Source organism: Peromyscus maniculatus, chromosome 11, assembly GCF_049852395.1.
Source record: "Peromyscus maniculatus bairdii isolate BWxNUB_F1_BW_parent chromosome 11, HU_Pman_BW_mat_3.1, whole genome shotgun sequence".
Taxonomy (NCBI): domain Eukaryota; kingdom Metazoa; phylum Chordata; class Mammalia; order Rodentia; family Cricetidae; genus Peromyscus; species Peromyscus maniculatus.
Window position 1 is genome coordinate 22,145,068 of NC_134862.1, and position 21,595 is coordinate 22,166,662.

The following is a 21,595-nucleotide window of genomic DNA, read 5'->3' on the forward strand; positions in this document are numbered from 1 at the left end:
TAAGAATAAGCCTCCATGTGTGATTTATTTGGGAGATGGGTAGTGGGCCCCTCAAAAGAGCAAAAAAACCAACAACATTTTGGCATTCCAGGGTGGGGCCATGGAGAGCTGGACAGCAAGTCACTGTATGAGTTTGCACTCCCACCAGCAGTGGAGTGTTCCCCTTGCTCCACGTCCTCGCCAGCCTGAGATGTCATTCGTGTTGTTGATCTTAGCCGTTCTGACAGGAGTAAGAATCTCAGAGTCATTTTGATTTGCACTTCCCTGATGGCTAAGGATTTTGAACATTTCTTTAATTATCTCTGAGCCATTTGAATTTCCTCTGTAGAGAATTCCTCTATAGAGAATTCTCTGTTTAGATCTGTACCCTATTTTCAATTGGATTATTTGTTTTTTTATGTCAATTTTTTTTTAGTTCTTTATATCTCTGGGATAAAGTCTATTTAATCATGGTGGATGATCTTTTTGATGTGTTCTTGGATTCAGTTCACAAGTATTTTATAGAGTACTTTTGCATCTATGTTCATAAGGGAAATTTGTCTCTATCTTTCTTTGCTGAGTATGTGGTTTGTGTAGCAGGATAACTGTGGCAATGTTCCTTCTGTTTCTATTTTATGGAATAATTTGAGGAGTATTAGCATTAAGTCTTCATTGAAAGTCTGGTAGATCTATGGTTTAAATGTCTGGCCGTGGGCTATTTTTCTTTGGGAGACTTTTAATGTCTGGTTCTATTTCACTTGGGTTTATAGGTCTACTTAAATTGTTTACCTGATCTTGACTTAATTTTGGTAAGTGGTACCTACCAAGAAAATCACCCACTTCTATTAGATTTCCCAAATTGGTGGATTACTGGTTTTTAAAGTATGTCCTTATGATTTTCTGGATTTCCTCAGTGTCTGTTGTTATGTCTCCCTTTTCATTTCTGATTTTGTTAATTGGGATAGTCTTTTTACATCTTTCAGTTAATTTAGATAAGAGTTTGTCTATCTTGTTGATTATCTCAAAGAACCACCTCTTTGCTTCACTGATTCTTGATATTGTTCTCTGTGTTTCTATTTTACTGATTTTAGCGCTGAGTTTCATTATTTCTTGGCATCTACTCCTCTTAGGTGTGCTTCCCTATTTTTGTTCTAGAGCTTTCAGGTGTGCTGTTAAGTTGATAGGATGAAATCTCTCCGATTTTTTAATTAGCCCGTTAGAGCTCTGAACTTTTCTCTTAGCACCACTTTCATTGTTTCCCATAAATATATATATGCTGTATATTTATTTTCATTGAATTCTAGAAAGTCTTTAATTTCTTTCATCATTCCTATCTTGATCCAGTAGACAGATGTTCAATTTCCTTGAGTTTATAAGCTTTCTGTTGTTGATATCCATGGTATTCTGATAGGATGCAAGAAGTTTTTTTCAATTTTTTTGGATCTGTTGAGACTTGTACTGTGTCTGAGTATATGCCCAATTTTACAGAAAGTTCTATGAGGTGTAGAGAAGAAGGTATATTCTTTTGTGTTTGGCTAGAGTGTCTTGTAAAGATCTGTTATATTCATTTTCTTTATAATGTCAGTTAACACCAGCATATTTCTCTGTTTAATTTTTGTCTCAATGACCTGTCCATTGGTGATTATTGGAGTAGTAACATCTCACACTATCAATGTATGAGGTTCAATATGTGATTTAAGTTGTAGTATTGTTTCTTTTACAAAAGTGGGTACCAGATCAGGAGAGATGGCTCAGGAGTTAAGAGCACTGACTACTCTTCCAGAGGACCTGGGTTCAATTCCCAACACCCACATAGCAGCTCAGAACTGTCTGTAACTCCAGTTCCAAATTCCCAACACCCACATGGCTGCTCAGAACTGTCTGTAAGTTCCAGGGGACCTGACATCCATATCAAAACACTAATGTACATAAAATAAATTTTTTTTGTGATATATATTTTTTATTTTACAGTATCATTCAGTTCTACATATCAGCCATGGGTTCCCCTATTCTCCCCCCTCCCACGCCCTCCCCTTACCCCCAGCCCACCCTCCATTCCCACCTCCTCCAGGACAAGTCCTCCCCCGAGGACTGTGATCAACTTGGTAGACTCAGTCCAGGGAGGTCCAGTCCCTTCCTCCCAGACTGAGCCAAGTGTCCCTGCTTAAGTTCCAGGTTTCAGACAGCCAACTCATGCAATGAGCACAGGACTTGGTCCCACTGCCTAGATGCCTCCCAAACTGATCAAGCCAATCAACTGTCTCACCTATTCAGAGGGCCTGATCCAGCTGGGAGCCCCTCAGCCTTTGGTTCATAGTTCATGTGTTTCCATTCATTTGGCTATTTTTTTACAATAATTGAGTAAAACTGGAATTTATTATATGCCACAGTTGTCCTAGGGACCTCCATGCTATATATATAGCCTCTATGGTTCTATGGGTTGTGGTCTGATTGTTCTTTATTTTATATCTAGAATCCACCAATGAGTGAGTACATACCATAACTGTCTTTCTGGGTTTGGGTTACCTCACTCAGGATGATTTTTTCTAGTTCCATCCATTTGCCTGCAAATTTCATGCTTTCATTGTTTTTCTCTGCTGAGTAGTACTCCATTGTGTACCACATTTTTTTCATCTATTCTTCCATTGATGGGCATCTAGGTTGTTTCCAGGTTCTGGTTATTACAAATAGTGCTGCTATGAACATAGCTGAGCATGTATCTTTATGGTATAAATCAGCATTCCTTGGGTAGATGCCCAAGAGTGGGATGGCTGGGTCTTGAGGTAGTTCGATTCCTATTTTTCTGAGAAACTGCCATACTGATTTCCACAGTGGTTGTACAAGTTTACATTCCCACCAACAGTGGAGGAGTGTTCCCTTTGCTCCACATCCTCTCCAACATTGGTTGTCATTGGTGTTTTTGATCGTAGCCATTCTAACAGGTGTAAGGTGGTATCTCAGAGTCGTTTTGATTTGCATTTCTCTGATGATTAAGGATGTTGAGCATTTCTTTAAATGTCTTTCAGCCATTTGTAGTTCTTGTTTTGTGAATTCTCTGTTTAGCTCTTTAGCCCATTTTTTAATTGGACTGTTCAGTGCTTTGATGTCTAGTTTCTTGAGTTCTTTATATATTGTGGAGATCAATCCTCTGTCAGATGTGGGGTTGGTGAAGATCTTTTCCCAATCTGTTGGCTGTCTTTTTGTCTTATTGACTGTGTCTTTTGCCCTGCAAAAGCTTCTCAGTTTCGAGAGGTCCCATTTATTAATGGTTGTGCTCAGGGTCTGTGCTGTCAGTGTTTTATTTAGGAAATGGTCTCCGGTGCCAATGCGTTCAAGAGTGCTTTCTATTTTCTTTTCTATTAAGTTTAGTGTAACTGGATTTATGTTTAGGTCTTTGATCCACTTGGACTTGAGTTTTGTGCATGGTGACAGATATGGATCTATTTGTAATCTTTTACATATTGACATCCAGTTATGCCAGCACCATTTGTTGAAGATACTTTCTTTGTTCCATTGTATAGTTTTGGCTCCTTTGTCAAAAACCAGGTATTCATATGTGCATGGATTAATGTCAGGGTCTTCAATTCGATTCCATTGGTCCGTATGTCGGTTTTTATACCAGTACCAAGCTGTTTTTATTACTATAGCTCTATAGTAAAGTTTGAGGTCCGGGATGGTGATGCCTCCAAGGGTTGCTTTATCGTATAGGATTCTTTTAGCTATCCTGGGTCTTTTGTTTTTCCATATAAAGTTGAGTATTTTTCTTTCCAAATCTGTGAAGAATTGTGCTTGGATTTTGATGGGGATTGCATTGAATCTGTAGATTGCTTTTGGTAAGATTGCCATTTTTACTATGTTAATCCTACCTATCCATGAGCATGGGAGATCCTTCCATTTTCTGATATCTTCTTCAATTTCTTTCTTTAGAGATTTAAAGTTCTTATCAAAAAGGTCTTTCACTTGTTTAGTTAGTGTTATCCCAAGGTATTTTATATTATTTGTGGCTATTGTAAAGGGTGATGTTTCTCTGACTTCTTTCTCAGCCCTTTTATCATTTGTGTATAGGAGGGCTACTGATTTTTTTGAGTTGATCTTGTATCCTGCCACTTTACTGAAGGAGTTTATCAGCTGTAGAAGTTCCCTGGTAGAGTTTTTGGGGTCACTTATGTATACTATCATATCATCTGCAAATAGTGAAAGTTTGACTTCTTCCTTGCCAATTTGTATCCCTTTGATCTCCTTTTGTTGTCTTATTGCTCTAGCTAGAACTTCTAGTACTATATTGAATAAATATGGGGAGAGTGGACAGCCTTGTCTTGTTCCTGAATTTAGTGGTATCGCTTTGAGTTTCTCTCCATTTAATTTGATGTTTGCTGTTGGCTTGCTATAAATTGCTTTTATTATGTTTAGAAATGTTCCTTGTATTCCTAATCTTTCTAAGACCTTTATCATGAAGGGGTGTTGGATTTTGTCAAAGGCTTTTTCAGCATCTAAGGAGATGATCATGTGGTTTTTTTCTTTCAGTTTGTTTATATGGTGTATTACACTGACTGATTTCCGTATGTTGAACCATCCTTGCATCCCTGGGATGAATCCTACTTGGTCGTGATGGATGATTGTTTTCATGTATTCTTGGATTCGGTTTGCCAATATTTTGTTGAGTATTTTTGCATCAATGTTCATGAGGGAGATTGGTCTGTAGTTCTCTTTCTTTGTTGCATCTTTGTGTGGTTTGGGTATCAGGGTAATTGTAGCCTCATAAAAAGAGTTAGGTAGTGTTCCTTCTGTTTCTATTGTGTGGAACACTTTGAAGAGGATTGGTATTAGTTCTTCTTTGAAAGTCTGGTAGAATTCTGCACTGAAACCATCTGGTCCTGGGCTTTTTTTGGTTGGGAGACTTTTGATGACTGTTTCTATTTCTTTAGGGGTTATTGGTCTATTTAAATGGTTTATCTGGTCTTGATTTAATTTTGGTATGTGGTATTTATCCAGAAAATTGTCCATTTCTTCCTGGTTTTCCATTTTTTGTGGAGTACAGGTTTTTGAAGTATGATCTGATGATTCTCTGGATTTCCTCATTGTCTGTTGTTATGTCTCCCTTTTCATTTCTGATTTTGTGAATTTGGGTGCTCTCTCTTTGCCTTTTGGTTAATTTGGCTAGTGGTTTGTCTATCTTGTTGATTTTTTCAAAGAATCAACTCTTTGTTTCATTGATTTTTTGTATTGTTCTCTTGTTTTCTATTTCGTTGATTTCAGCCCTCAATTTGATTATTTCCTGGCGTCTATTTCTCCTGGGTGAGTTTGTTTCTTTTTGTTCTAGAGCTTTCAGTTGTGCTGTTAATTCATTGGTATGGGATTGCTCCATCTTCTTTATGTGTGCATTTAGAGCTATGAATTTTCCTCTTAGCACTGCTTTCATAGTGTCCCATAAGTTTGGGTATGTTGTACTTTCATTTTCATTGAATTCTAGGAACTCTTTAATTTCTGTTTTTATTTCTTCCTTGACCCATTGATGTTTCAGGTGGGCATTATTCAGTTTCCATGAGTTTGTGGGTTTTCTATAATTTTTGTTGTTATTGAGTTCTAACTTTAAGGCATGGTGGTCTGATAAGATACAGGAGGTTATTCCAATTTTTTTGTATCTGTTGAGATTTGTTTTGTGTCCAAGCATGTGGTCAATTTTTGAGAAGGTTCTATGGGGTGCTGAGAAGAAGGTATATTCTTTTGTGTTAGGATGGAATATTCTGTAGATATCTATTAGGTCCATTTGAGTCATAACATCTGTTAGGTCCTTTATTTCTTTGTTAAGTTTCAGTCTGGTAGATCTATCTTTTGGTGAGAGTGGTGTGTTAAAATCTCCCACTACTAATGTGTGGGGTTTGATGTGCGTTTTAAACTTTAGTAGTGTTTCTTTTATGAATGTGGGTGCTTTTGTATTTGGAGCATAAATGTTTAGAATCGAGACTTCATCTTGGTGGATTTTTCCCGTGATGAATATCAAAACACTAATGTACATATAATAAAAAATTTTTAAATGGAAACATTTTAAAAAGTAGGTACCCCTGTGTTTGAGGTACAATGTAAAAAATTGAAATGTCATTTTAGTAGGTTTTTCCTTTGATGAATACATAGTGTCCTTCCGCATCTCTTCTGATTAATTTTGGTTTGGAATCTATTTTTGTAGATATTAAAACAGCTATTCCATCTTGCATCTTAGGTCCATTTGCTTGGAATATTTTTTCCAACCCTTAATCTGAGGTAATGTCTATCCTTGATGCTGAAGTATATTTCTTGTATTCAGCAGAAGGATGGATCCTATTTTCATATCCATACTGTCAATTTGTATCTTTTTATGGAAGAATTGAGGACATTGATATTGAGAAACATCTATGAACAATGATTGATTGTTAGTTCTGTTATTTTGTTGTTCTTTTTGTTCTTGGTGGTGGTGGTAGTGTGTGTGTGTGTGTGTGTGTGTGTGTGTGTGTGTGTGTGTGTGTGTTTCCCTTCTTCTGCTTTTGCTGGTGTGAGATTTTTTTATTTCCTGTGTGTAGTTAACCTCATTTATTGGGATTTGTCTTTCTAGCATCTTTTGTAAGGCTGGTTTTATAGATAGATATTGTTTAAATTTGACTTTATCATGGAATATCTTATTTTTTCCATCTATATGGATTGAAAGTTTTGCTTAGTATTGTTGGAGCCAATTTAGGTGTCCTAGTGGCTTTACCCAGCAGGTCTGCATAAAGAGGATGATCGGACCAAGAGCCTAAGTACCAGGTGTCTGAGATGGTTTGCACTTGGCTGGGCTGCGGGGAGGTCTTTTGCTCCACTCCTTGGCATTCCTTTTAAAAACCCTTTGGCAGAGACAGTCAGGAGCCAATGGATTGGACTATCCTGTGTTTTCTAAATGTTTCTCTCCCCTCTATACTTCTAATATTTTCTGGGGCTTCTACTCAAGAGTACTCTGGGGAAAAGTGGGGGTGGGATGGCCCCCCACAGAGTATGGTATTCTGAGATGGTATCTGTGGTCTCTTAGAGTCTGCAGCACATCTGGCCAAGCCCTTCTGGCCTTTCAAGTCTCCATTGAGAAGTAGATATAATCCTAATAGGGCTGCCTTTATATGTTACTGAATCTTTCTCCTTTGCAGCTCTCAATATTCTCTCTTTGTACTGTACGTTTACTGTATTGATTATGATGCAACAAGGGGACTTTCTTTTCTGGTTTGATGTATTTATTGTTCTGTATGCTTCTTGCATTTTCTTATGTAGATTAGGAAATTTTTCTTCAGTGATTTTGTTGAAAATATTTTTGTTAGTTATGCCCCGGCGTTGCCCCTAGCGGGGCTGCCCCTCGTGGCTGGTCGCCGCCCGCAGCGACCATGCCGTTGGAGCAGCGTGCTGATCAAAAGAATCATAGCCATGGTTACCTTTTAAAGCTTTATTGGGGGGGAGAGGGGGGGGAGAGAGAGAGAGAGAGAGAGAGAGAGAGAGAGAGAGAGAGAGAGAGAGAGAGAGAGAAACAGAGACAAAGAGACACAAAGGGGGGAGGGAGAGAGGGGAGCCCACAGGAGGAAGGAGCAGAGAGGAGAGGGGAAAGAGAGAGCCCACAGAGGGCTCACCCTCTTTTTAGGCTGGGAAGCCAGCAAAGGCTGATGACGTAATTAAGGATCAAATCCTTACAATTTTCACGGCTTTTAAACTGGTAGTTTTCTCCTTTCCCTATTCCTGATCTTTGTAAGTTTGTTCCTTTCATTTTTTCCCCCTGGATTTCCTGGATGTTTTGTGTCAGAAATTTTTTATATTTAACATTTTCTTTTACCAATATATTGATTTCTTCTATCATATCTTCAATGCCTGAGATTCTTTCTTCTATCTCTTATATTCTGTTGGTGATCCTTGTGTGTGTAGTTAGCATTACTAAGATTTCCATTCCCAGGATTCCCTCTGTTTATGTTTCTTTATTGCCTCTATTTCTTTGTTTATTGTCTCTGTCTTGTGCCTCAGCTGTGTTGGAATACTCAGGGCCTGCTGTGGTTGGACAGCGTGGTTCTGGTCACGGGGCCCCACCCGTAAATGGAGAACTAAAGACAGTGAAGGAATGCTGATAGTGGGAGGAACAGTGCCCCCCATGAACCCTTGAGCTGGCCACCCAGCACAGCTGACAGCCGCGGATCGTGTGCACAGCAATAACACTAGATAGGCTGAGCAAGCTGTACTTACACTTTCGTGTGTGTGTGTGTGTGTGTGTGTGTGTGTGTGTAACAATAACAATTAATGAAAGGAGTTCATGAGTTTAAGAAGAACAAGGCAGAAGAGTATGGAAGGGATGGAGAAAGGAAAGGAATGGAGAAAATGAAATAATTACATTTTAATTTCAAAAAATAAAAAATTGAATAAAAAATTTTTTTTAAAGATCAAGATTAAAATAGAAAGTAGGTAATAGTAATGGACCTGGCAGAAATAAGATATTCTAAAGAGACTTTTGTGACCTCAATCTGAATCTCAGACTATTGGAACAGCAGATCCTACAGAAATGGGAAATTCCCTGGAATCTGCTGGGAGGTGGAAAGGTGCCAGCCAAAGAGGACCTTGTCTCCAGGAATTCACACAATTGTAGCAATTTACAGGATGAGACTGATGATCATGATGGGTCTCAGTGGTGGGCAGGGCCACACCTTGACTGGGACCATTCAGATGTGCATATCCCAGGCCCTCCAGCAAAACTTTGACCTCACGTCAGAGCCCAGAACAGGTACTTGGTGGGTTTGCTGCATTCCTTTGTCCCCCCTGCTAATGTAGCAGCAATAAAAATCCTGTCTTCTTTCCACTTACAAGCAGATGCTGGTTTTCATCAACTGATGTGCGTTGATGATGAAAGACTAATAACATAATTCTCGAACAGCTGGGACACCCAGAGGTGGGAGAAGGCACTTTTCCTGGAGAAAGAGGGGCAGAAACAGCCGGTGGGGTGACCAAGTACTCCATTTCTAACTTGTTAAAATCAAGAATCTATTTAACTTTCAATAAAGTAGCTTCAACATGGGCTTGAAATTCAGGGGAGAGTCCCCGTGGATAAAGGTTAGAGTGGTGGCTTGGAAAAGTGCAGACCCCAGAAGAATGGAGGGTGAGTAATACAATTTACACCAAATTGCTCTGTCCATCTGCTCCCCCGAGGATAAATTTCATAAACAATGCATTCTGTTTCTTTCTGTTGCATAGAACTATTTTCCCACATTATCACTGGATTCCTCTGGAGGTCGTTCTCAGAATATCTTTATCTGAATAGAATATCTGCAACTTCTTTCTTTCCTTTTCTAAGACTTTATCTCTACAGGTTTTCTCTCTTTCTCTCTCTCTCTCTCTCTCTCGCTCTCTGTCTCTCTGTCTCTCTCTCTCTCTTTCTCACACACACACACACACACACACACACACACACACACATGTACACACACATAAATCTTTACTTATTTTTGAAGAAAAAATGAAGTCTGAGCAGCTGGAAGGCAGATTGAGGTATGCAGCTCCAAAGCTTTTGACACTTCCTGAAACATAAACAGTCAGAATGTCTCATCTATTCACTCATTCTGAGAGCTTCTCACAATCGACCAATTCACTAACCATAGCCCTCATCTTGAAAGGAATAAGAGGTTGTTCATTCTGCAGCTGTTTTGAGCAATGGTGTCCAGAGAACACAGATTTAGGTTATTCCAAATTCCATGGTCCAATGTGGGGGCAGTTTCATGAAGCTATATTGTTTTACAGAACAAGGAAGTCATAAATCAAGGCAAGTTTAAAATACAATGGTGAGTACATCCACAAGGTGGTTTAGCAAATGGGGGAAGCCTTTCTATAGGACCAAGATGCTATCTGATGATATTCTTACATTTTAGGTGGAGGAAACTTATAGTCTGCTAACTTAATAGCTTTGAAAAAGATTCTATCAATTAGGCACAGGATGTTAGTTCTGACACAGGGATAGACAAGGGATAGCTGTTCTAGAGGATAAAGCTAGCCCAAAACAAGGTAATTAGCTTCTGGATCTGTAACATGTCTCCCTGGTACTGAACTTCTAATCAGTCCATCAGGCTCTGCAGACACATCTCTTTTCAGGAGTTCTTGTTGGTATTATGTAGAACTTGAAAAACATAATATTTTACCCTTATGCTTTTCTGTATGATCTTTAGTTCTGTGGGATTCAGTCTCTAGGATGTAGTAGGCCTTTGCCAGCTGTCCATACTTTTTGCTTATTATACTTTGGACACTGAAGTCTTTGTTCTCTGCCCCTATTGTCATGTGTCAGCCAGAACTGACTGCAGAGGGCAGCCATCCACACAGCTATGGGCATGGTGATGAGGTGGGCCTCTGCAAATCACTGGTTCAGTGCATAGATCATGTTTCAAAGAAAGAAAGACAAATACTAGGTCACTGCATCTGGTGAACTTGGTCTACAGTCCTGAGTGAGGTTGCCCCAACAACTGGGCAAGCGTGCATTTACAGACAGAAGCCCTCAGAGTCTGCCTTCATGTAGGCAGAGGAGGTGGCTGCTAACAATTCCTAAGTCAGTAACTAGTTACATGACCTTGAGCAAGTTAGGGAAAGTTCTTTGTGTCCACTTTCTCCTTTGAAACATGAAAGGGTTTGCCCAGATGATCCCTAAGTGGCTTGAGCCTTCGACATTCTCTAACAAATGTGCAGCACAAGACTATTTTGGGACCATATACTTTACTTTCTGCATTGATATTTTTCTTGCTGCTTTATAAGCTTTTGTTATTTCAAAGATGAATTTTGTCGTTAGAAATCCAAGTTGGCTCCAGTGTGCTGTTAAATCGACACCTTTTTCATTTCAGTTAAGGACTTTGATGATAGCTTCCAGCCAGAGCTTGCAAAATAAAACCATGTTTTCTGTTCTAACATTTGTTTCATCTTCATCTTTTGTCAGCAGAAATATTGCTATTTGTCATTTCAACATTTTCCAGCGACACCTCTTTCCTCATTTGGGGCCTTTGAAGTTTCTCTCATCAGAATGAAGACTTTTGCTAATAGATCTCCAGGGCTGCTCCTCGTGTCAGAGAAGGGGTTAGCAAGCCTCCTTCAGTGCTAAGCAAGGTCTCTAGCTGATTTGCTCTGCTTCCTAATTAGAAAAGTGACATTCAAATAGAGACAGGAGCACATTTGGAGAGAGAAAAAGTCTGCTGCTGGGCTGTGGCTCCTTTTGCTTCTGTGGTACAGTGCTGTTAACAATGCTGCTACAAAGTGTATTGCTGTTAGACTGCCCTAGCCATCTCTTCACCAGCAGAGGGTCAGCCACCCAAGAATCAGTTCCCAGAAAACGCCCTTGGAGCTTCAAGCTTTTCTGAGCAAGAAGGTGGTGAGTGGAAATGCCCTAAACTCCATCCAGGAAAGATTCACTTGTCTGCTGGGTCATGGGGCTTTTCAGGGGACCAGTAAAGAAAGCTGAGATTATGCCCATTCACCCCACACTATCCTAAGTTACAGCACAATGCAGGGGTGTTTTTAGAGATAAAAGTTCAGGATCAGTATTTACCCAGGGACTCTGATAACTTTGCTACCAAAAAGAGGGTAAAGGTTGATCTCTTTTCTACTAGGTGGACAGAGAGAATTATTGATAGTGATGAGTGTGAACAAAATTGAGAAGTTGTGTCTGTGGAGACTATTTGATTAATTAGGGTTTCAGATATATATCCATGATTGGACTGTTGCAGTCTGGAGGCTAATTCACACCTTGGTCTATTTCTAGTCCATCTGAATAGCCATTCCTTGTCCTTGCCCAGCTCTGGTCAGAACTAATGTCTTATGACTAAGAGAAACCTTTGTAACCTATTAACTTAGGAGACCACCAACTTTCACTAACTCAAAACCTAAGACTGACATCAGATAGCATCATGGGCATATAGAAAGACTTTTCTTATCTTGCTGTATCTGCCTCTCTGATGTAGTCACCAATATTTTAAACTTGCCTTGATATATGACTTTCTTTGTTCTGTAAATCTATACAACTTCCTGAAACTGCATCTGCATTGGATCATGGAATTGAGATCATCTAAATCTGTGTTTCCAGGCCATGTTCTCAAATGGCTTCAGAATAAACTATCTCTATTCCCTTTGAAATGAAATCTGTGGTTTTTGTGTCAACATGAGGTAAAGAAACATGCAAAATTCAATACTGCAAATAGAGATAAATTATTAAAAGGAAGTTTACTGGAAAGTTGTAGGTATGAATATTTGAGTAGTGTTTGAGGGAATAATCCAAATGCCACTTTTATGTTAAAGAAACTAGCACTCTGTTTGCATGGCTTGCCTGGCCCCTTAGCATATGTCCTCATTTATTAGAACATTTTCTTAAATATTTTCAAGTTGTGTCTATTAGGATAATTGTTGTTAATGGTAGACCTGAACTAGGGGTATTGAATGAGTGGTATTAGACCTTCATTGAAACGTTGTTGAGATCCTGATACACGATGGCATATGTATTTATATATGGTGACATATATCAGTAATCTTAACCATTTTGAGGGCAATATAGAAGAATCATAAATTTGGAGTCATCACATCCCTGCCAACTGAAGCACCTTGGAAATATGAGCAGTTCTGTAGTGAACCATAGGTAAAGACAAGAAATTTCAGCTGAATTCCATTGATAATAGACCCATTGCCCATGTCCACATCCTTTTATAACTAGCTTGTCCTCACATCTGGACTCTCTTCATGTCAGTGACATATCCTGACCCAACTAAACCAATATGCAAAGGGAAAAAGTCTTCACAGGCCAAATATTACATGAACTAGGTTTCTCAATGGCATTATTATCTGTACTCCTTGGTCACTAGAATCATAAGATCAAAGAAGCCTCTGAGCTGATCATTGGTATTGATTATAGTAGTATATAATATTACTTTAATATTTCTTTCCCTGCTTTTTCTAATAAAAGAAAGGCCTGGGGGCATTTCAATTCTGTGATCAAAATCTCAGGGGGATCACATGGATTCTCACCCTCTAGGGGTGTATATAATGAAATAAACTCTTTTCGCCTCTTGTCTTTCTGCTCACTGTACCACATTGAATTTTTCCCCTTCTAGAGCTATCTCCTTTGAGACTCAGTACTCCATTAGAAAGCCTCAGAAGTTGTCTTGGCAAACAAGACACCAGCTTTCAACCTGTCTAGGGCTTCTATTATCACCATTACCAACCATTCCCAGGTTGAAGATCAGGGTTTACACCAAATCTCTTCCTACAAATTTAAAATACATCATGGATCAAGTTTTGACCCTTCTGACATGTTCAACCCATTCACTCAGTCCTGGGAAAGCTTCCCCTAAGTAATATATTATTCTTTCTTGGTTGCTTGCTGTTCTTTAGAAGGTAAACTCAGTCTTTGGAGTTCTGAGAAAATTTGTGCATGTGTGTGTGTGAATGTGTGTGTGTGTGTGTGTGTGTGTGTGTGTGTGTGTGTGTGTGTTTCGGTTTTATTGGAAAGTTAGGCTCACTAGGAACTAGACAACAATAACAACAAATTAATATGATTGGGAAGTCAAAGTTGACCCAAGATTTTGTTTCTTCCTCTATTTTGAGGCATTATACTCCTGACACTATGACTGACTTTTTGAAATATCTCAGGGGCTACAGGACAGAAACGAATGCCATAAAGTTTTGTGGATAAACTCATGATTCAAAATGTGTCTTGGATACCTCAAAGTTCAAAGCAATCATTAAAAGTTTCATGTCATTTACTATATGAGTACTTTGTTGAAAAAACAATGGCTGTGTGCTGGCTAGTTTTATGTCAGCTTGACACAGAGTTATATGAGAAGAAGGAACCTCAGTTGAGAAAATTGATAACAATTGCTTCTATAAGTTCAAGTTGTAGGGCATTTTCTTAATAAGTGGTTGATGCGGGATGGCCCAGCCCATCTTGGGTGGTGTCATCCCTGGACTGGTGGTTCTGGGTTCTATAAGCAAGCAAGCCATGATGAGAAAGCTAGGAAGCAGCACTCTTCCATGGCCTCTGCATCAGCACCTGCCTCTAAGGTATTTCTTTGTTTGAGTTACTGTCCTGGCTTCCTTTAGTGGTGGACTACAATGTGGAAGTATAAGCCAAATAAGTCCTTTCCTCCCCAACATCTTAGTCACGGTGTTTCATTACAGAAACCCTAACTAAGACAGACTGACTTAAGAATAGTGTCTTTCCTAGAGCAAGTATCTCATAATTGTGTCCTTGGGATTCCTTTTAAACTGGAGTATACCTTTTTTCTCTGAGAAGAGAATGGGTTATCAGGTATCCTAGGATATCTGACTTGAACTTTTAGTCCTATGTCTCAGATCTGGATATAGAATCAAACAGCATGAATTTCTGTCTCCATTTCAGGCATTATGCTGAGTTCACTTTCTCCTCTCACAGTGCTCTGCTCAGTCTTCCTTTCAATAATCACTGTGTCAAAACTCTGCCCATATGCCGTTTTTACTAGGACACCTCTCTAACTATGGGTGATGGTTCTATGTGACCCTGCACTTATGCTTTATCCTGATGTGACTTACTTTCACTGACGCATGCACATCGGCTTTGAGAGACATGCTGTTGCAGCCCTATCTACCTTACTAGGTCTATCTGACTTTCAATAATACATAACGCCAGTCAATCTTTTTATTTTCAATAAAATTGCTAGCAAATGTCCTGTAGTTGGGGTTTTATCTTTAGTTACAGTATTTCAAGCCTGTGGATGGATTTTATGGAACTCCAAAGCATGAAATCACACTATCAATTTTATGTATATCCATACAGCTTTCTGGCAAGATGGAATGTTGCATCTGAAAAGTCCAACCAGATGATTCTCAGGTTAAGAAACACCGATTTTCAGAATTTTATAAATAAGATTCACCTAAATTCACATGTAATTGTTTCCCCTATATTCTCAAATAATATCTGCTTTACAATAGTGAATCTGAATTTTGAAGTTCTCTGAAGAGGATATTTTCAATCTTCCACTAGTATTTCATATTTTGAATTAATATTCATCATTAATATTCAACTACTTTGTTTCACTGGAGAATTTACTTTCTAATCCTATTAATAAATTTTAAGAAGAGTACAGGAAAAAATGGCACTCATACCATCAAGTAGGATGAGAGATACAGTGTAAGCCACAGTGAGCTAAATGTATTAAACAAGAACATACCCATATATACTTGCATATATTCCTAAATACATAAATACAATCTACTTGGTCTGTATAATGGTACTTGTATGTATATTTTTAAGGGATAACCACTTAGTATTGGATATGCAATTGATGTGTTCTTCCCTGGGCAAAATTATTTCTCTTACTGTCTGTATTCTTTAGCTGCTTATAGTGCTTTGTCTAGGATTGCCCCGCCCCCCGACTGCCCATTCACATTAGCATATCTGTTGATACCATCTCTGATCAGCTTACGTTTAAGCAGTCATACTGGTGAGGCTTCCTGGCTGTCGCTTCTGACATTCCTAGGAGACAATATCACAGCAAACTCCCTGATTCTCTGGTTCTTACAATATTTCCACCCCCTCTTCCACAATGATCCCTGAGTTTTATGTAAAGGAGTTTTATTTTAGATGTATTAGTTGGGTCTGGCCTCAGCAATTCTTCATTTTGATAGATATGGTTTTCTGTAATGGTCTCTGTTGCAAAGAGAAGTTTTCTTGATGAGGGATGAAGACTATTCTTATCTGTGGGTATAAAGGCAGAATATAGTTGGGAGTTATAGTAGTTTAGTAAATTGGTAGTTGTAAGTTCTCTTCCAAGATCCATGGCTTCATTAGCTCTGGATAGCTGGCTGGGTTTCCAGTCCCAGGCATGATTTCCCTGTTGTTGAGTGGGTCTTAAGTACAATAAAAGAGCTGTTGCTTACTTCCATGCTGGTCATTGCGGTGGTTCATCGGCATGACAGCTAGGTAGGATTGTTGGTTATTTTGCTCCTTTGGAAGCTTGAATGGTGTCTTCTGGTACCATGAAAGCCTGTCTTCAGGGAGAAGGCTTTTAGGTCAGTTCCAGCTCATGGGTCTGTACCTGAAGTAGTACATGGTGTCTTCAGCAACATGGACTTACCTTCCTAGCCTATGTTTTGGTAGTTTCTTGGACAACCCTTTCCAATAACTCAAAGAGGGCTTCTCATGCCTGGCGATGGGTTTTTGTTAGAATGTGTATGACTCTTGGGGGGAACATTGTCATCCCAGCTGGGAACATTTTACTGATTTAAGTGTATTATAGGTATTTTTTGGTAGATAGTTAATTTTGTAGACGAACAAAGAACAAAAGGAATTTAACCTCAGATGGTAGAAGTTTCCAAAGGATTGATATGATCACCACTGGCAACTGATGTTTCTGCAGCATGTTGAAGTCACTCAGCCTTTTTCCAAAAACATAAGCAAAATTCACTACGTTTACCATGGTTATTTACATATGAATCATGGTTGTCCAAATAGAACATCTTATTTGAGTCTGGTCTATATTGGAGAGAAAACTTTTATTAATGAAGAATTAATTGAAATTATACTGAAAGAATTTCATCTGATTTAAAGGTATATTATAGATCTACTGACTACAATCCCATAGTTTTACCATGTTGTAATTTCTTTCAACTCCAAACTTAAAGCATTTTCCACATAATTTTCTACACAATACCACTTGGTGTCACTCTCCATCCATATGTAATTGACTAAGTCAAGTCCTAGAGTCTCGACAAGTGACAACTTCTTCATTTTAAAGAGATGTTTTCTGAAATAACTGAGGATGGATCTACTAAAGTTCAACTAACATTCTTGCTTCTTTTTTTTTTTCTTTATAAACTTAACAGTGATCAACTTTGAGTTTATTTCAAAAGACAACTTTTCCCAAACCAAAAAAAAATTGTAATTAAAAATAAAAAGGCTCAGTTGCTGCATCTAATCTCCTGACACACTGAGTGGAAACAGAAATATCAGAAAGAAACTCTTTGAGAATATTGTCAAGGTTAAATCAATGTGAAATGAATCGGTATGTTTAGAATTGATTTCTTACAACTTGTAATTTGATTATTATTACAGACACAGTTTCATTCTTCAGATGATATTAAAAGTACTTAGATCTATTTAAACAGGTGTGAAAACTAACACATATTAATATTTACAGTGTGAAGACTTGGTGTTATTTACATATATTCAGTCTAATAATCATTAGGATCATTTCTTTCTTTGCTTTTGCTTAATGTTTTACAGCTTACCTTTATCTTAGTGACTCTGATGAAAGAGGAAAAATTAAACAAGCTTAGAAAAGGCAGTAGAAACAAAGGAAAGACAGGAGAAACATCTGTGAGTTGTGTTCCCTATTACTCTGCATCTATAAGTTACTAGCCACATCTGGATATTTAACCAAACATCTTACTAGTCCTTGCCAAGCGAAAAATACTTCACGGCTTAAAATATACATTAAAACAAATAATGTCAACATGAAAAGAAACGAATGTCTCCAATTCTTGCAGTTCTAAGGATTTCTGCTTTCATTTAGGATCAAACACTGGCTGGATGAAGAACCGAGCCGCATTGCTCTGACATTCTCAGGCTGGCACAGATCTCTCACCTGACGTCTAGACTTGTGTGGAAAACCACCCAGAACAGGCATCTTCTGGGTGCTTCCTCAACTTCAGACTCAACACATAAAACATAAAGACTTTGTCCAGCCAGGAATCAGGGCATCGTGCCCAGCCCCTTTCTGATGTGCTTCCTTTGAGTCCAGCCTCACCAGAGAGCTTGGTTTTCCACCCAGGGCTATTCTCTAAGCAGAAGCCTGGTGGGTCGTGTATTCTTTACCTTTCTCTTGATTTCTACATCCATTCACTCCTGCATCCCTGGCTGTTTTTTCTGTAAGTAGAAATTTCTCTCATCTGTTTCCAATCTTTATCCCCATCGTCAGTGACCTAGTTCAAGTTTTTAATATCTCTCTTGGAAGGGGGAAGTTTTTGTCTGAACTCATTTTGTTTTGTGTTTGAGACGGGGTCTGTCTGCATAGAGACTGATTCCTGCTCCTAGGCTTCCCAGTTGCTGGGATTTTAAGTATGTGCCGTTATACCAGCTCGTGTTGAACCCTTTGCAGTAACTTCCCCTTTCTTGTCTTCTAGATTGTTGCCACAACCAATCACAAAAATCTGATTGTGCCACAAGCTTGCTCAGAATTTTCAGGTAGCTAACCAGTCACTAGAGTAAAACACTCACTCCTGTGACCTAAGGACAAACTTCAGTGTGTGCTCCCACTTTAACATTACAGACACTCAGCTACCAGACAAGTTCCAGGTATGCTGGGTAAATGAACGAAGATAAGTGAGCCTGGACCATGGCATTGGTGACGAAGGAATTCCGACACCGGTCAGCCCCCTCTGTGTTCTCACTTCACCACCCATAATTTCTCCTTTGATTGCGGAAGTTTTTATTGAGTTCACAATTCTTAAAGGTAAGAGTATGAACATCTTTGGGAATCAGGAAAATGTTGTGCATGGGTAAATATGACAAAACATAAATAAAACTTTCAACTAATACTTTTAAAAAAAGGTTTGTGAAAATTAAGCTCTGCTGTTAAATACATGTTTTGTGCTAACCAGCTAATTAGCTGCTTTATGCCAAACTGGAATCTATGTTTAGAGTCTGAGGTATGCTGGAGGATGCTGCTGATGCCCAGTTCTTCACGAGGTAGCTTGGAGCCATGGCTGGGAAAACTCTGCTGTGTAATTCTGACTGCCACACATCACTGGATAACCTTGGCTATGTTATTCTATTCTGGATAACCTTGGCTAAGTGTTATTCTACTCTAGTTTCTCCTAAGCAAAGTTAAAGTAGCAGCATTAACCTACCCCCCACAGGCATGTTAATAAGTATTTTTCCCTAAAGTGCAATGTACCAATTTTCATTAGTCATAGCACTACAATAATAGTTAATTGTCCCTGGTTTTCCTTGTTATTTACTGCTCACTCAAGCAAAAGATGTTACTGAAGGGACTGTGGGGTGAAAATTGCAAAATATGCTGATGTACTAAATAAGTTGCCAAGAAAATAATAATAAAAAAGTGATCAGGGTTGCAGGAGCCCTTCTGTATAGACAAATTTCTAAACAGTCTTATTAAATAAGAAACACTGAGCCAAATACAGAGGAAATAGCCAAAGAGATCAGAGCAAGAGCCACGACTAGCCTTAGCTTACCACCAGCAGTAGCTTCCACAGAGAGAGCCTCTTCCTGTCTATCCTGTGCTTTTATTGCCTTCCTGTTCTGCCTTCTCGTTGGCTCTAAGCCCAGCCACATGACTTCCTCATCACTGCCTGTCTATACAGACCTCCAGGTCTCTATGTCTGGTAGTGGAATTAAAGGCTCATGTCACCATGCTTGGCTGTGTCCTTGACCACACAGAGACTCTGCCTGGCATGTGATTGGATTAAGGGCATGGGCTACCACTGCCTGACTTCTGTTTATGGCTTGCTGACCTCTGATCTCCAGGCAAACTTTATTTATTACATACAAATAAAATATCAGCACAAATAAAGCATCATCACACTTCTGATTTCCATCCCATCTAATTTTGAGAGATTCTATTGCAAACTAATTTTCTTATCTTTTTTTCTCTAAGTCAGATCTTCTGCCAATACTTAAGGACTGAATTTATCATCTCCCTTAACAGTACCTTGCCTGCCAACGTGCCTGGGCTCTGGACCTCCCCACCTGATTTAAAGCAAAGCTGATCCTGACTCACAGTGTCCATGCTCTCAGTTTTAAGCACAAATGCCTAAATGTGAAGTAGGAGAAGATTAAACACCCTTACTGCATGTGTGCGCTTTGCCTTCCCAATCATGTCTGCTGAATGATTAATATTATCTTTATGTACTATACCACCATTTATTTCTGCCTCTTTCTCCAGGATATGAAGAGAAAAAGATAGGACAAAGAGAATATTCTAAAGAATTATCTATAAAAGTATGGTTTTTTCAACTTTTTCTCTTTGTCACCCCTTCAACCCAGGAAATTTTAATGTGACACCAGGTCCATAAAAATGATGATATAAAAGAACATTTACCCATAATAAAAAATTTATATTTTAAAAACAATTCTTAATACACATATGATTTTACCACTTATTAATGATGAAAGCAAAATTGTATAATAATGAAATGGATGTGCTTGTTTAATTTTACAGAGTTAATTTTTGACTGAATATTTAATATTGGAGAATGTAGAGCATCATCAATGCTTTTCTGAGTTCAGCAGTATATTTACCTAATAATTGGTGACACTGAAAATATTATTTTATGTATTTTTATGCTGGCTCACTTTATGTCAACTTGACACACACGAGAGTCACCAGAGAGTTAGGAGCCTCAGCTGAGAAATGCTCCCTAACATGCCTGCAGTGTGCTTTCCTTACTAGTGATTGATGTGGGAGGGCCCAGCCCACGATGTGGGCGGTGCCACCCTGGATGGATTGTCCTGAGTTCTATAAGAAAACAGTCTGAGCAAACCATAAAAAGCAAGTCTGGAGGAAACATCCATCCATGGACTCTGATTTAGCTCTTGCCTCCAGATTCCTGCCCTGCTTGAGTTTCTGTCTTGACTTTAATCAGTGATGAACAGTGATGTGGAAGTATGAGCCAAATAAACCCTTTCCTCCCCAAGTTGCCTTTGGTCATGGTGTTTCATTATAGCAAGAGTACAAAAATATAAAGCACAGAATGGCAGATATATGTGCATTGCATTCAGAAATGGCTGGAAAATCTCTTCTAAAATTAAGCCAAATTTTCTTTCTTTTAAAAAATGAAATTTAAGCCAAGAACTTAAAGAGCAGCATTTAAAATTTTTATGCTGTGTGTGTGAGTGTGTGTGTGCACATGTGTGTAGGCCAGAAGTGGATTTGGGTGTCTTTCCTCTGCTGCTCCCAACTTGATTTTTTGAGACAGGGTCTCTCACTGAACCAAGAGCTCACTGATTGGCTAGACAAGCTAGCAAGCAAGATCCAGGGATCCACCTGTCTCCATGCCCCTACTTCTAGGGTTATAGATGTATTCTAATGTGCCCAGCTTTTTAAGTTAATGCTGGAGACCCAAACTCGGGCCTTCTGTTTGCACTGCGGGTACTTTACAACCAACTTAACTACCCTCTTCTCAAATAGCACATTATAAAATTAAAATTCTAACACAATTTAGTTCAAATATATACAAATTTCATACTTACATACTGAAGAATGATGGTAGAAAAACATTGTTTTTGTTTTCTGCAATTAAAAGATTATGTTTCTACATGAACAGAAAACATGTAAGTAACAGCATAAACATCACAGTTCATAATATAACAGTCTTAATTCAGAGCCAAGGTGTTTAAAACACTGTTTGTTGGTGTTATGTAGTCTGACAAAATATACAGGGCAAAGTGTGCATGCTGTGCGTTCAGAACCACGGCTGCAATGAAATTACACAACCCAACATGAGCAAACATTGCCAGAAGTACCTCTGATTTCTTTTGTGTTTAATTAGAGCAGCTTTTAGCCACTGCATGTTCAGAAATATTTCACTCTTGTCAGATTTTTTCATGACCTCCACACTCAGTTTTGGGGGATCA